Source organism: Schistocerca cancellata, chromosome 1 (assembly GCF_023864275.1).
Source record: "Schistocerca cancellata isolate TAMUIC-IGC-003103 chromosome 1, iqSchCanc2.1, whole genome shotgun sequence".
Taxonomy (NCBI): domain Eukaryota; kingdom Metazoa; phylum Arthropoda; class Insecta; order Orthoptera; family Acrididae; genus Schistocerca; species Schistocerca cancellata.
This window is the reverse complement of record NC_064626.1, coordinates 1,274,099,752-1,274,112,313: the sequence shown is the minus strand read 5'-3', so window position 1 is coordinate 1,274,112,313 and position 12,562 is coordinate 1,274,099,752. Positions and strand designations below refer to the sequence as shown.

The window sequence follows — 12,562 nt, the reverse complement described above, 5'->3', positions numbered from 1 at the left end:
CATGACAGACTGGGATACTACCACCATTGGATCTTGGTTGCATGGCAACATCAATGAGGTGATCCAGAATATTACTGCTACTGCTGTTTCAGCAGCTGAATCAGGAATCCCTTGCTCCTCAGGTTGCACCCGGCAGAAGACAGTGCCTTGGTGGTTGCTGGAAATCACAGTGGCCATTAGAGACCATAAACAGGCTTTGCAATGTCATAAGTGGCACCTGCTCCTGGAGCACCTCATTTCCTTGAAAGGCTCTGTGCCTGGGTCCATCAACTAATCAAACAATGGACGCAGGAGTGTTGGGAATATGTCTCCACCATTGGAATGCGAACCTCTCCTTCCCAGGTTTGGAGTAAGGTGAAGCGCTTTTATGGATACCAGACCCCGGCAGGTATACTGGGAATTTTCGCAAATGGACCTACCTTTACTGACCCACATGCAATCGCAGATCATTTTGTGGGGCATTATTCTTGAACCTATCCATCTGAGAGTCATCATCCCACCTTTCATACCCTAAAACAGTGGGTGGAACATCACCACCTGTCTTTTACTACATGCCAGTCTGAGCCATATAATGCTCCTTTCAGTGAGTGGGAATTTATCAGTGCCCTTGCACTGTCTGGACACATCCCTGGCCCAGACCGTGTCGGTCCCCAGGTGCTTAAACATCTATCAGCGGATTACCAGCGCCATCTCTTTGCTGTCTTCAACTGCATCTGGAGCGATGGCAAGTTCCTGTCGCAATGGCAAGAAAGTGTCAACGTGCCAGTGCTAAAACCTGGTAAGAAATCACAAGATATGGATAGCTATCATCCTATTGACCTCACCAAGTTTCTGTGCAAGCTGCTCAAGAGCCAGCTGTTGTGTTGGCTCCTTGAGTCTTGGGGCCTTCTGGCTCTGTCCCAGGCAAGCTTTTGCCAAGGTCGCTTGAACCACTGACAACTTTGTCTACCTGGAGTCTGCCATCCGAACGACCTTTTCCTGCCGTCGTCACCTTATTGCTGTCTTTTTTGGCATGATGAAAGCCTATGACACCATTTGGTGACATCACATCCTCACTACATTGCACAATTGGGGCCTCCTGATCCTGCTCCCATGCACCTTCAGAGTTAGAGTTAGTGCTTGGTGCTTCACACAGCCCCCAGCGCTCCCCCCCCCCCCCCCCCCCCCCCCCCCCTCCTGCAGGTATCTGTACTGAGCACCCCACTCTTTTGGCCATTAATGGCCTTGCAGCAGATGTAGAGTCTTCAGTATCACGCTTCTTATATGCTGACAATTTTTACATTTCCTTTTGCTCATATAATATTCGTGTGGCTTAACGTCAACTGCAGGGAGCCATATGAAAGGCACAGTCATTGGCCCTCTCCCATGGCTTTCAGTTTTCAGCCGTCAAGATTCTCTTCTGTCATCATCGTACTGTTCACCCACATCCAGAACTTTACCCCGATGACCAACTACTTAATGTGGTGGAGACTTACCACTTTTTAGGACTGGTTTTCGATGCTCATTTAACTTGGCTTCTCCATCTTCATCAGCCTAAGCAAAAGCGCTGGTAGCATCTTAATGTTCTTTGCTGTGTGAGTCACACTGACTGGGGTGCAGATCGCCCTACACTGTTGCAGTTGTGCAAAGTTCTTGTGCAGCCCCATGTTGACTAAGGGAGCCTGGCGTATGGTTCAGCATCACTCAGCATTGCGGCTGCTGGACCCTATACACCGTTGCAGAGTTCGACTTGTGACAGGAACTTTCCGAATGAGCCCAGTGAACAGAATACTCGTAGAAGCTGGGGTTCCTTCACTACAGATCAGACAGCAACAGCTACTTGCAAATAATACTGCAACGTTTGTAGCTCACCTCAACATCCAAATTACCATCTCCTTTGCCCTAACAAGGCGATCCATCTCCCGCAATGGTGGCCCACATTGGGGATTACAATTGCAGTCTGTGTCCGGTCCCTTCTTACTGAACTCAAGTCTTTCCCTCTACCACCTTTCCTCCGGGACCACCCAAGTACACCTCCATAGTCCTTGGCCACAACTTCTTCTGGTCCTACCACAAGGCCCAAAAGACTCAGTTCCTCCTGAGGCCCTCTGCCACCAATTTTTCTCTACTCCCGGTGAGTTCCAGGGCTCAGAAATATTCTACACTTATGGCTCGATGGTAGATGGTCACATTGGCTTCGCTTATGTTCATGCTGTACATACTGAACAATGCTCTCTGTCGGATGCCGGCAGTGTTTTCACTGCTGTGTTGCTAGCCATCTCTTGCACCCTTGGGCATATCTGCTGCTGCAAAGGTGAGTACTTTCTCATCTGTAGTGACTGCTGAAGCCTACAAGCTCTTGACCATTGCTTCCTTCACCATCCTTTGGTAATGGCTAATGCCCTTGAAAATCGTGGACGTTTAGTGGCGTTCATCTGGACCCCAGGACATGTCGGAATCCTGGCAAATGAACTTGCTGACAGGCTGGCCAAACAGGCTACTGGTAAACTGACTATGGAGATCGGCACACTGGAGGCTGATCTCAGGTCGGTCCTATGCCATAAACCTTTCGGCTCTAGAACACAGAATGACACTCCCTGACATTGCCGAACAAGTTACGTTTGGTAAAGGAGATGTTTAATGGGTGGCAGTCCTCCAAGCAAGCCTCTTTCAAGGACTGTATGGCTGGCTCTGCATCGGCCATACTTGGCTGACTCATGGTCACCACCTATGTTGCAAGGACCTGCCTCAGTGTCGCTGTGGTTCCCTCTTGACAGTGTTCGACATCTTGTTGGCTGCCCAAATTTAGCTGCCCTGAGTTAGACTTTTAACCTTCCTGATGCACTACCTACGGTGTTAGGTGACAATGCCTCAATGGCTGAACTAGTCTTACGTTTGATTCGGGGGGGGGGGGGGGTTTATCACTCATTCTAAGGGTGGACATCTGGCTTTCTCTCCAGGCCTTCACCCTACCTCTGTTTTAACTCTTCCTCACTCCTTCTGGTGCTGTCTGTTCAGTTTTGTGTTCATACTTGTACAGTCTGTGTTTCTCTTGCCTTATGTTTTTAGGCTGGAGATTTTAATGTTTTAGAGAGGGGCAGACTTGCCCTTTTTTATTCTTGTGATCAGCCAGGCCAGGCCATCTTCTATATTGTTTTAGCACCTTCTACCCTCCTTTGGGATATGGTTTTAATCTGAGGCATTTGTGACTCAGGAAAAAGGGACTGATAACCATGCAATTTAGTTCTTTTGCTCTCCAAACCAACCAACCATACAGTCTGCATCTCTCTCCATGCTATTTCCATAGTCGTGAAGAAAGACATTGATGGCTGTTGGATTTGCTTTTGATGAAGAGGTACATACCTGGGTATAATCATGGTTCTGTAGGCAACCACAGACATGTTTCCATGAAGGCATTCACCATCTTTTCTCACAGTGAATAAATGTATTAACAGTTAGGAAGATTGCTTTTGATATAATAAACAGTTTACTTACTTATTTCCCATCTGTCTAATTTGCATTTGATAGCCCCTTATAGATCCACTACCCAACTCTATGTCCAAGTACATAGGTTTGTTAATTCAGTACTGACAGAAACCTATAAAACTACATATCCTTGAATCATAGCTGTTGCCACCCCAAAACTCACCAAAAATCGGCTGCTGCTCTCTTCCCGTGATAATTCTTCAAACTCTTATCTTCATCTACATCTATTTACATTCTCGGCAAACCACAAGACATTGCATACCAGACTGTACCCTGTACTATTACTAGTCATTTCTTTTTCTGCCCCCCCCCCCCCCCCTGCAAATAGAGCGAGGAAAGAACAACTGTATATATGTATCCGTATGAGCACAAAATTTCTCTTATCTTACCTTCATGGTCCATATGTGAAATGTACATTGGCAGCAGTAAAATCGTTCTGCATCGTTGTGCAGTCAGCTTATCAACAGCATTCCTGAAAAAAGAAACATAATCTTCCCTCCAGGGATTTCCATTTGAGTTCACAAAGCATCTCTATAATACTTGTGTCTTGCTTGGATGTCTTCCTTTAATCCGAACTGATGGGATTGCAAATACGCGACCAGTATTTAAGAATAGGTGCACTAGTATTCTACCGTATTTACTCGAATCTAAGCCGCACTTTTTTTCCGGTTTTTGTAATCCAAAAAACCGCCTGCGGCTTAGAATCGAGTGCAAAGTAAGCGGAAGTTCTGAAAAATGTTGGTAGGTGCCGCCACAACTAACTTCTGCCGTCGAATATATGTAGCGATTCACATGCATGCTTTTCAGGCACAAAGATAAATACTGGCGCCAAAACCTCTGCGTCAGTAAATAAATAAAAAAAAAAACGATGGAAGACGAAATTTTTTCTCCGCCCCGAGTTTCGACCACTGCATTTTTATACGTTATCCAACGAAGTAAATACAAATTCCGTATTGTTAGTCTTCGAATGTAGCAACATTTCAATGTACTGTACTACGAAAATCCGACTGGCAAGACTGTTTGGGATGTTTGTCAATATGGCCAACTCTACGTTCTGAATTTTTTCTACCTATGAGAAGAGATGGTTACTAATAGGAACTTTTATGAATTGTGAATCACATGCAGTATTCTCTTCACCATAAGAATAATACGTATATAAACATTTTGCCATGTATTCTTTCGTGTTTGCTGCTATCTCATTTAAATCCTGTCCGCTTAATAAACTACGAAACTAGAGTGAGACAACAGCAAACGCCGAAGAATATACATATCATTTCATGTTTATATTCGTATTATTCTTATGCCTAATAGTGATAGTCAGAAATGAAGCACGTCAATTGACTAGATTTTTAAAACTAAGATGACTAATTTCTGTGCAGAATGTTATGTACTAAAGAGATGTCTGCAAAGATTTTCAAACAGAAAAATTTTCGCTAAACTCTCGTTCAGAACATCTTCTATCATACGCAGTCTATTATTTGGTTCTTGTTGATCGTCAAAGAAAGCAGCAGTGTTAGTAACAACAAATAGCAGTCTCTTGCCATTGTTTCGCTAATGAGACGATTTCTCTCTTTTTCTTTTTTTAATTGTAAGCGGCGGTAGTGCGCACAAAAGCAAGCCACGCCGCGAGCGGCGACAGGCCGTAAACACTGATTATCAGAATGCGACAAACAGTGCAAGACACAGTACAGTAATGCATTTTCAACTTAGAGTGACGTAAACACCTATAACAAAGAGAACGGCACTTATAAGATCAAAGAAAAATAAGCAATCGATCCAAACCAGACGAAGCACGTGAAAAAGGAAGGGTACCCGTATAATTATGGACGGAGCGCCTGACGCATAGCTATGGCTACCTGGTAAAGCCTAACTGCTTAGCTTACTACGCGAACCAAACTACTGTAGCTGTATCGTCATTCATTCGACCTAATTTGTGTCTCATATTACAATGGACCAACTTTGTTTCGATTTGGAGGTGCGGCCTAAAACTTTACTCTCCCCTTGAATTTCGAGTCTCATATTTCAGGTGCGGCTTAGATTCGGGAAAATTTTTTTTCCTTGATTTCGAGTCTCATTTTTCAGGTGCGGCTTAGATTCGAGTGCGGCTTAGATTCGAGTAAATACGGTATATACTGTCTTCTTTACATATGCACCACTCTTTCCTAAAATTCTCCCAATAAACCAAAGTCTACCATTTGTATTCCCTACTACAATACTTACTTGCTCATTCCGTTTCATATCACTTTGCAATGCTACACTCATATATTTAATCGATGTGACTGTGTAATGCAGCACACTACTAATACTGTACCCAAACATAACCTGTTTGATTTTCCTACTCAGCTGTATTGACTTACATGTTTCTGTAGTTAGAGCAAGCTGCTGTTTATCACACTAACTAGAAATTTTGTCTAGGTCATCTTGTGTCTTCCTACAGTCACACAGCAATGACACCTTCCTGTACACCACAGCTTCATCAAACATCATCTCTTTCCTTGAATTACATGATCCTACAAATTCAGCTGTCCAACTGTAAGAATTTTCTCTGAAGGACCAACATATAAAAAGACGTTTCTCATTACCGTTCCAGTTTCGGGCAAATCCTTAAGTTAGCTTATAAAATAAAGTGGCCATATATTACCACATGATTCAAAATTACTAAAGTTTTTGCAATTAATGAAAGAAACTCCATTAGGTACAACACAAACACTGTGTTTGACACTTTGAACTTTACTGACTTCCTTTTTAAGTTCAACAGACATAGAAGCTACATTTTAATATATGTCTTCTGTTTCGTTTTCAATAGTAAGCAGACACTTTTTACTTCTTTTCATACTGTCTCTGTTTATTATCCAGACCTATGAGGCTCCAGTTTATCGTTATTTTCAGAACAAAACTTCTTGCGTACTACTCAGGATTTCTGGACTCACCAAAAGCTTCCATCATCTTTTCACAATACTGTACAACCAGCGGAAAAATGCTCCTATTGGAGCACAAAAAGGCGAATATGCTCCTGTTTAAAAGACTCTGAAAAGTGCAGTACCAGTTGCCTCATTCTGCGTTCCTCAGTACCTTTAAAAATTTTCCCAAAAAGTCTTGCACGCGAACGTATTCACACTCTTATTAACAGGCAACTCATCTGTCAGTCCCACAAGCTCCCATAACTGAAAATCACTCTCACCCACTAGTCCATTGCTGTAAGTCACTCGTGCTCTTCCTCTTCCTCATACTCACTCATTCTTATCAGCTCATTGTCATTATCCTTTTGTGTCTCTCTAACAGCTTTGTTTCCTGTTTCACAGCTACAATTTCCTTCATTCTGCCCTCCTACTACTGTCTGCTCTCAACGCCACTGTCTCCCCCTTGCTTTCATTTACAGCTACTATCTCATTCATTTCTTCCCACTGCTGCTGTCTCTTCTCACTGTCATTATTTCTCTCTTCCTCATTATCATTGCCATGGACTCTGGCTTTCATTATCGCTGGCTGTCACCCACTCACACTTTTTCCTATGTTTATTCCTCTCCCAGTGGGACTGTCTTGTTCGCTCTTTTCCTAGTAATTTGCTGTCATTTTCAACTGTGTTCTCCTGCCACAGTGGCTCTCTTTTACTCACACTGCCATTGTCTCCTTGGCTCTTTATGTATCACAACCATCATCCAGTATTTATTTCCTCTCTCTTTCTTATGGCCACCACCTCCTCTCTCAGCGTGAAAAGGTGTGAATATGTTCACAAACCCGAATTTTTAAAAGTGCTGAGGAAGGAAGAATGAGATAGCTGATACCAGACTTTTCAGTCAAGTCTTTTAAACAGGAGCATATTTCTGCTGGTTCCCTTATTTTCCCTGCCACAGCAGGGCACATCACTCATATGAAAAGAACTATGTTTGTCAGTAATACTTCAGTAGTTTACTTATGTGAAATTGAAATAACGCAAAACTGATTGTACATCTCGGAATGGATATTTTGCATACGCTTCAGTACTGCGACACGGGGTTACTACAACCCTTCCAATGATAACAGAGACACTTTACAGCCTAGTTCTCTGTTCTGTGTCACTTCATAAACTGCACTTCCACCTCACACTGGGTTCTATGTGAATATTTTACATGTAGAAGTAGGGTAACATTGAACCTCTGTATCTTGGAAACAGATAAAGATATCAAGAAAATTTTAAAATTTGTTTGAGATCAGGATCTTGGGGACATATTGCAAAAATTCCAGCCACTTGCTATGCCTAGCAGCCTGTGAATCCGTCATTTTTTTCCCTGTCCACAAATTCATAAATTTTATTATTCCTCAGTCTGCAAAGTCTACCTGTCACTGTTCCACACGTGAGAGTTTATTGACAAACATGTCTACTGTAATGCAAGCCTCATTTGCATGGGCACCGTATTGTAAAGCATCAACATGATTTTCTGTAGTCTGTTGCCTCCATGGTAGTGCGTCCATTTGTTGTCTTGAAGGTGAAAGTCTTACTGAATATTTGATGGTGTTTGCTCAAAAAAATGTTGTCAAAATTATAATTTAGGCTGCATGTTTTTCACATTTTTATTAGTTCAGGCTTGTATTGTTTGGACACCATTTTTTATTCTTTGTGAAATTACTAGTGCTTACTATCAGGTCAGTGCTCACAAATAATTAAATGGTACACAGGCACAAATATTGATACAGATTAATTAAAACACACATTAATGAAGCATTGTCCAATAATCAAATGTATTCCTAACAAGTCTCTGAACAAAGTAATTAAGTGTGGCACAAAACACTGTACATATTTACAAAAAGTCACAATTCACAGGCAGTCTTTTCCTGTAGAAATTTTCGGGTTAAATTACAATGGAATGGCTCATTTAGTTCACTAATTAAGATTCACAACATTCAAAAATACCTCGTTGAAGTGGCAATGATAGTCAATGCTTCCTACTCAATTTGGTCAAAAGATTCATCAACATGAATTAAGAAAATCACTTGAAAGTTATTAGACATCAGCATTACTTAGTTTACAAAGGTGCAAGTGTACATATTTCCGCCAACAAACTGTTGCATAGCTGTAGTGTGGGCAAAAACTGGGAGCATGGATGTTACATGCTTTTTAAATTGACAGGGAGTGGGCACAGCCTCGCCCCACATTGAGTGATGTTAGACTGTTAGAAACTGGCGTATGAATAAATTGTCATTTCAGAAATTATAAGGTGCTATTTAGGATGGACTACAAGTATTAACAAAATTCTGTTTTACATGATATCTGGTAATCTAGGAGTACAGAAAAGGTTTCTGATTCACTTTAAGCGTCTTCACTTAGGTTACTCAGCTCATGAGTATTGGCACAATTTTTAAATATTATAGTATAATGGAAAACTATTCAAAATCTTAATTAATGATTTAATGTAAGGGATGTCATCTGATTTGGAAAGAAACAAAGCAAGAAAAGTACAATGTTAAAAAGTGGAACTTAGCAAGCCCAAGGTAAAATGGGAAATAGAAGTTATGGCAGCAAGCAATTTTGAGTGTTAATTACCTCAAATTTCTGTAAAGTTGGGATGCCAGTCTTTACAATAAAAGGCCTTACTACTTTTACAAATGTGTATTAGCTGACATGACGTTGACAGTTGTATGTTAGTCAGAATCTCAAAATTACCAGTACTTTCTGCTTAATATGCCTTAAGCAAAAACTAAACAGTGGAAAGTCCAGCTTGGGATATCAATAAAATACACAATATTCTGCTTGAACAATGGAAAATGACAATATTATGAAAAGGGTAGGTTGCTACTCACCATATAGCAGAGATGCTGAGTCGCAGATAGCAAACAAGAAGTTTGTGCTGAAAGCTTACTTGTTTGACAGTATTTTTGTTGTGCTTATCTACCATTTGGCATTTCCGCTATGTGAACAGAAGCAATACTTTCCTTGTATTGTTAAGTGGAAACTAGTTATACTTGTGGAATTAGCACTGTGAAAGTAAATTGCTGAGTAGAGTGAAGTCCATTTCAGCTTTTCAACTGCTCAGGTACACATCACCTATGTACAGTGTACACAACAGTATGATAATTAGCATAATTACTGGGAAGAAAAATGATTAATCATCAGGGAAGCAATCATTGTTATTGGGGTTGTTCCAGCTTGTTATGTCACAAATGGAAATCGAAATTTTCCCATGTTAGAAAAAAGGTTACATACAATCACTTTTTCTTACAGCTAGTTACAGTAACAAGAATCAGTGTTTCCAACTTAGTGACGTTGTTGAAATGATTTGATGTTTCACTGCCTCACTCCCATTATCTTCTATTCAGATATCTATAAATAATCAATTTTTTTCCATTTCAGCTATTGTTGTAGAGCAAGTTGCTCCTTCAATTTTGCTTTTACAAAATCATTAGTACAGAACTCATGGAGGTATTATCATGCAATTAGCACGTAAGCTCGAAAACAGATGACCTAGAGACTAGCATCTCTGCTATTGAAAAACCACCGCATCAATTGAAAGTGAATAACATGCCAGGTCCTGAGATATAATACAAATTGATTTCACAGAATGTATTCTGTTGTGTCAGCTACCCTTGTAGCTTGCATTTATCACAACTTTCTTATGAAGTGAAGTATCCCAAGTGACTGGGAAAAAAGTTCAGGGTACACCTGTATTAGAGATGAGTGACTTATGGATCGTTGGTGCAACTGGGTAACGAACTCATGCCTTCGGAATAGTAGTTTGTTACTTAACCTCTGATTCAATGAGACACACATAAATGTTTAAATAACTATGTATCTAAATTTCTCATCCATGCATGCTTAAATAACATCTCAAATAAATCAGGTATAATTAAATTTTCCTTGAGACATATGAGTCTCAATTTTATCTACGATAACATTAGAAGCTGAAGAAACGAATTAAAATTTATTTAATGGCTGGGACTTGAACCAGGGTCTCCTTGCTTACGTAGCCATTACACCACTCTAACAGTATAGGTAACACAGCTGCATGGACTGCACTAGTCCAATGCCCTCCCTAATACAAACTTCAGTTCATGTTTCCAGCATATTTTCTCTTCCTTACATTATCATTATTGCCAAAGCTCTCTTGTTTAGTAATAGCACCTCAGCTGTAGATGTAATAGGGAAATCCTGCCTGTACCTCAGGTGTTGGTTATCTATTCTAGTACCAGAGAGCCTCAAAAATAGTGACTATGTAAGAAGGGAAAATAAGCTGAGGACATGAATGAAGTTTGTGTTAGGGAGGGCATTGGACTAGGGTAGTCCGTGCAGTTGTGTTACCTATACTGCTAAGGTGGTGTAATGGCTACCACACACGCCTAGTAAGCAAGGAGACTCACTTCTTGGCCATGGTACAAATTTTAATTTGTATCTTCAGCTACGTTTCTAGCATTTGTAGACTTAGAGAAAGCTTTTGACAATGTTGACTGGAATACTCTCTTTTAAATTCTGAAGGTGGCAGGGGTAAAATACAGGGAGCGAAAGGCTATTTACAATTTGTACAGAAAGCAGATGGCAGCTATAAGAGTCGAGGGACATGAAAGGGAAGCAGTGGTTGGGAAGGGAGTGAGACAGGGTTATAGCCTCTCCCCGATGCTGTTCAATCTGTTTATTGAGCAAGCAGTAAAGGAAACAAAAGAAAAGTTCGGAGTAGGTATTAAAATCCATGGAGAAGAAATAAAAACTTTGAGGTTTGCCGATGACATTGTAATTCTGTCAGAGACCGCTAAGGACTTGGAAGAGCAGTTGAACATCAACAAAAGCAAAACGAGGATAATGGAATGTAGCTGAATTAAGGCGGGTGATGCTGAGGGAATTAGATTAGGAAATGAGACACTTAAAGTAGTAAAGGAGTTTTGCTATTTGGGGAGCAAAATAACTGATGATGGTCGAAGTAGATAGGATATAAAATGTTGACTGGCAATGGCAAGGAAAGCATTTCTGAGGAAGTGAAATTTGTTAAAATCGAGTATTGATTTAACTGTCAGGAAGTCGTTTCTGAAAGTATTTGTATGGAGTGTAGCCATGCGTGGAAGTGAAACATGGACGATAAATAGTTTAGACAAGAAGAGAATAGAAGCTTTTGAAATGTGGTGCTACAGAAGAATATTGAAGATTAGATTGGTAGATCACATAACTAATGAGGAGGTATTGAATAGAATTGGGGAGAAGAGGAGCTTGTGGCACAACTTGACTGGAAGAAGGGACCGGTTGGTAGGACATGTTCTGAGATATCGAGGGATCACCAATTTAGTATTGGAGGGCAGCGTGAAGGGTAAAAATCGTAGAGGGAGACCAAGAGATGAATGCACTAAGCAGATTCAGAAGGATGTAGGTTGCAGTAAGTACTGGGAGATGAAGAAGCTTGCACAGGATAGAGTAGCATGGAGAGCTGCATCAAACCAGTCTCAGGACTGAAGACCACAACAACAACAACAACAACAACAACAACAACAACAACAACTTCAGCTTCTAACATTGTCTTATCTCAAATAAAGTTGTAGAAGCACTGAAGTTTTTCAAAAATATTGGTTTTCCTTTACTGAATCTTTCATGTGATGCTCAGTCTCTATGGAAAGTGTTGGTTTGTTTCCTGTTACAAACAAAACGATTCCTGAAGCAGAATTTTAAGTGTCCATTTGGTAGAATGGTCCCAGTTTAATATAATGTGATATTTGTTTTATCTATATGTATTAACAATGACAATAAAACAGAAAGAATGAGCAATGCTCTAGCTGTGACAAGACTGCCATGGCAAGCACTGATTGCAACCACCATGCAGCAGTGCTACTCAGTCACTGCTGGAGTACTTATTATTATTCAAGCTTTACTGTCCCTGTTAATACATATCGACTAGAGTAACCTGTGACTACTCTATAGAATGAACAAGTAAAATTCCACTTAAAAAACAATTTTGTTTTACTGCAAAAACAAGACTGCAAATATCTGCCAAAACACCAGAGAAAATGTGCCTGAGAACTTTTAGGAGGCATATCCTGTATATGTAAGCCTCAACATTCAGAAGTGTATGTTAACTGTGCAGGAACTATCTGGCATACAGTAACAGTTTTCCTAACCTCTCCTATACTGTAAAATAATTCCTTAC

At 40.6% G+C, this 12,562-nt stretch overlaps 1 protein-coding gene across 1 annotated transcript in view; it reads left to right on the top strand.

Moving 5' to 3' along the window:
• The window catches only part of LOC126145824 (maternal embryonic leucine zipper kinase-like), a 393,633-nt gene that overhangs the window by 48,887 nt on the left and 332,184 nt on the right, over positions 1-12,562 (top strand). The window lies entirely within an intron of this gene.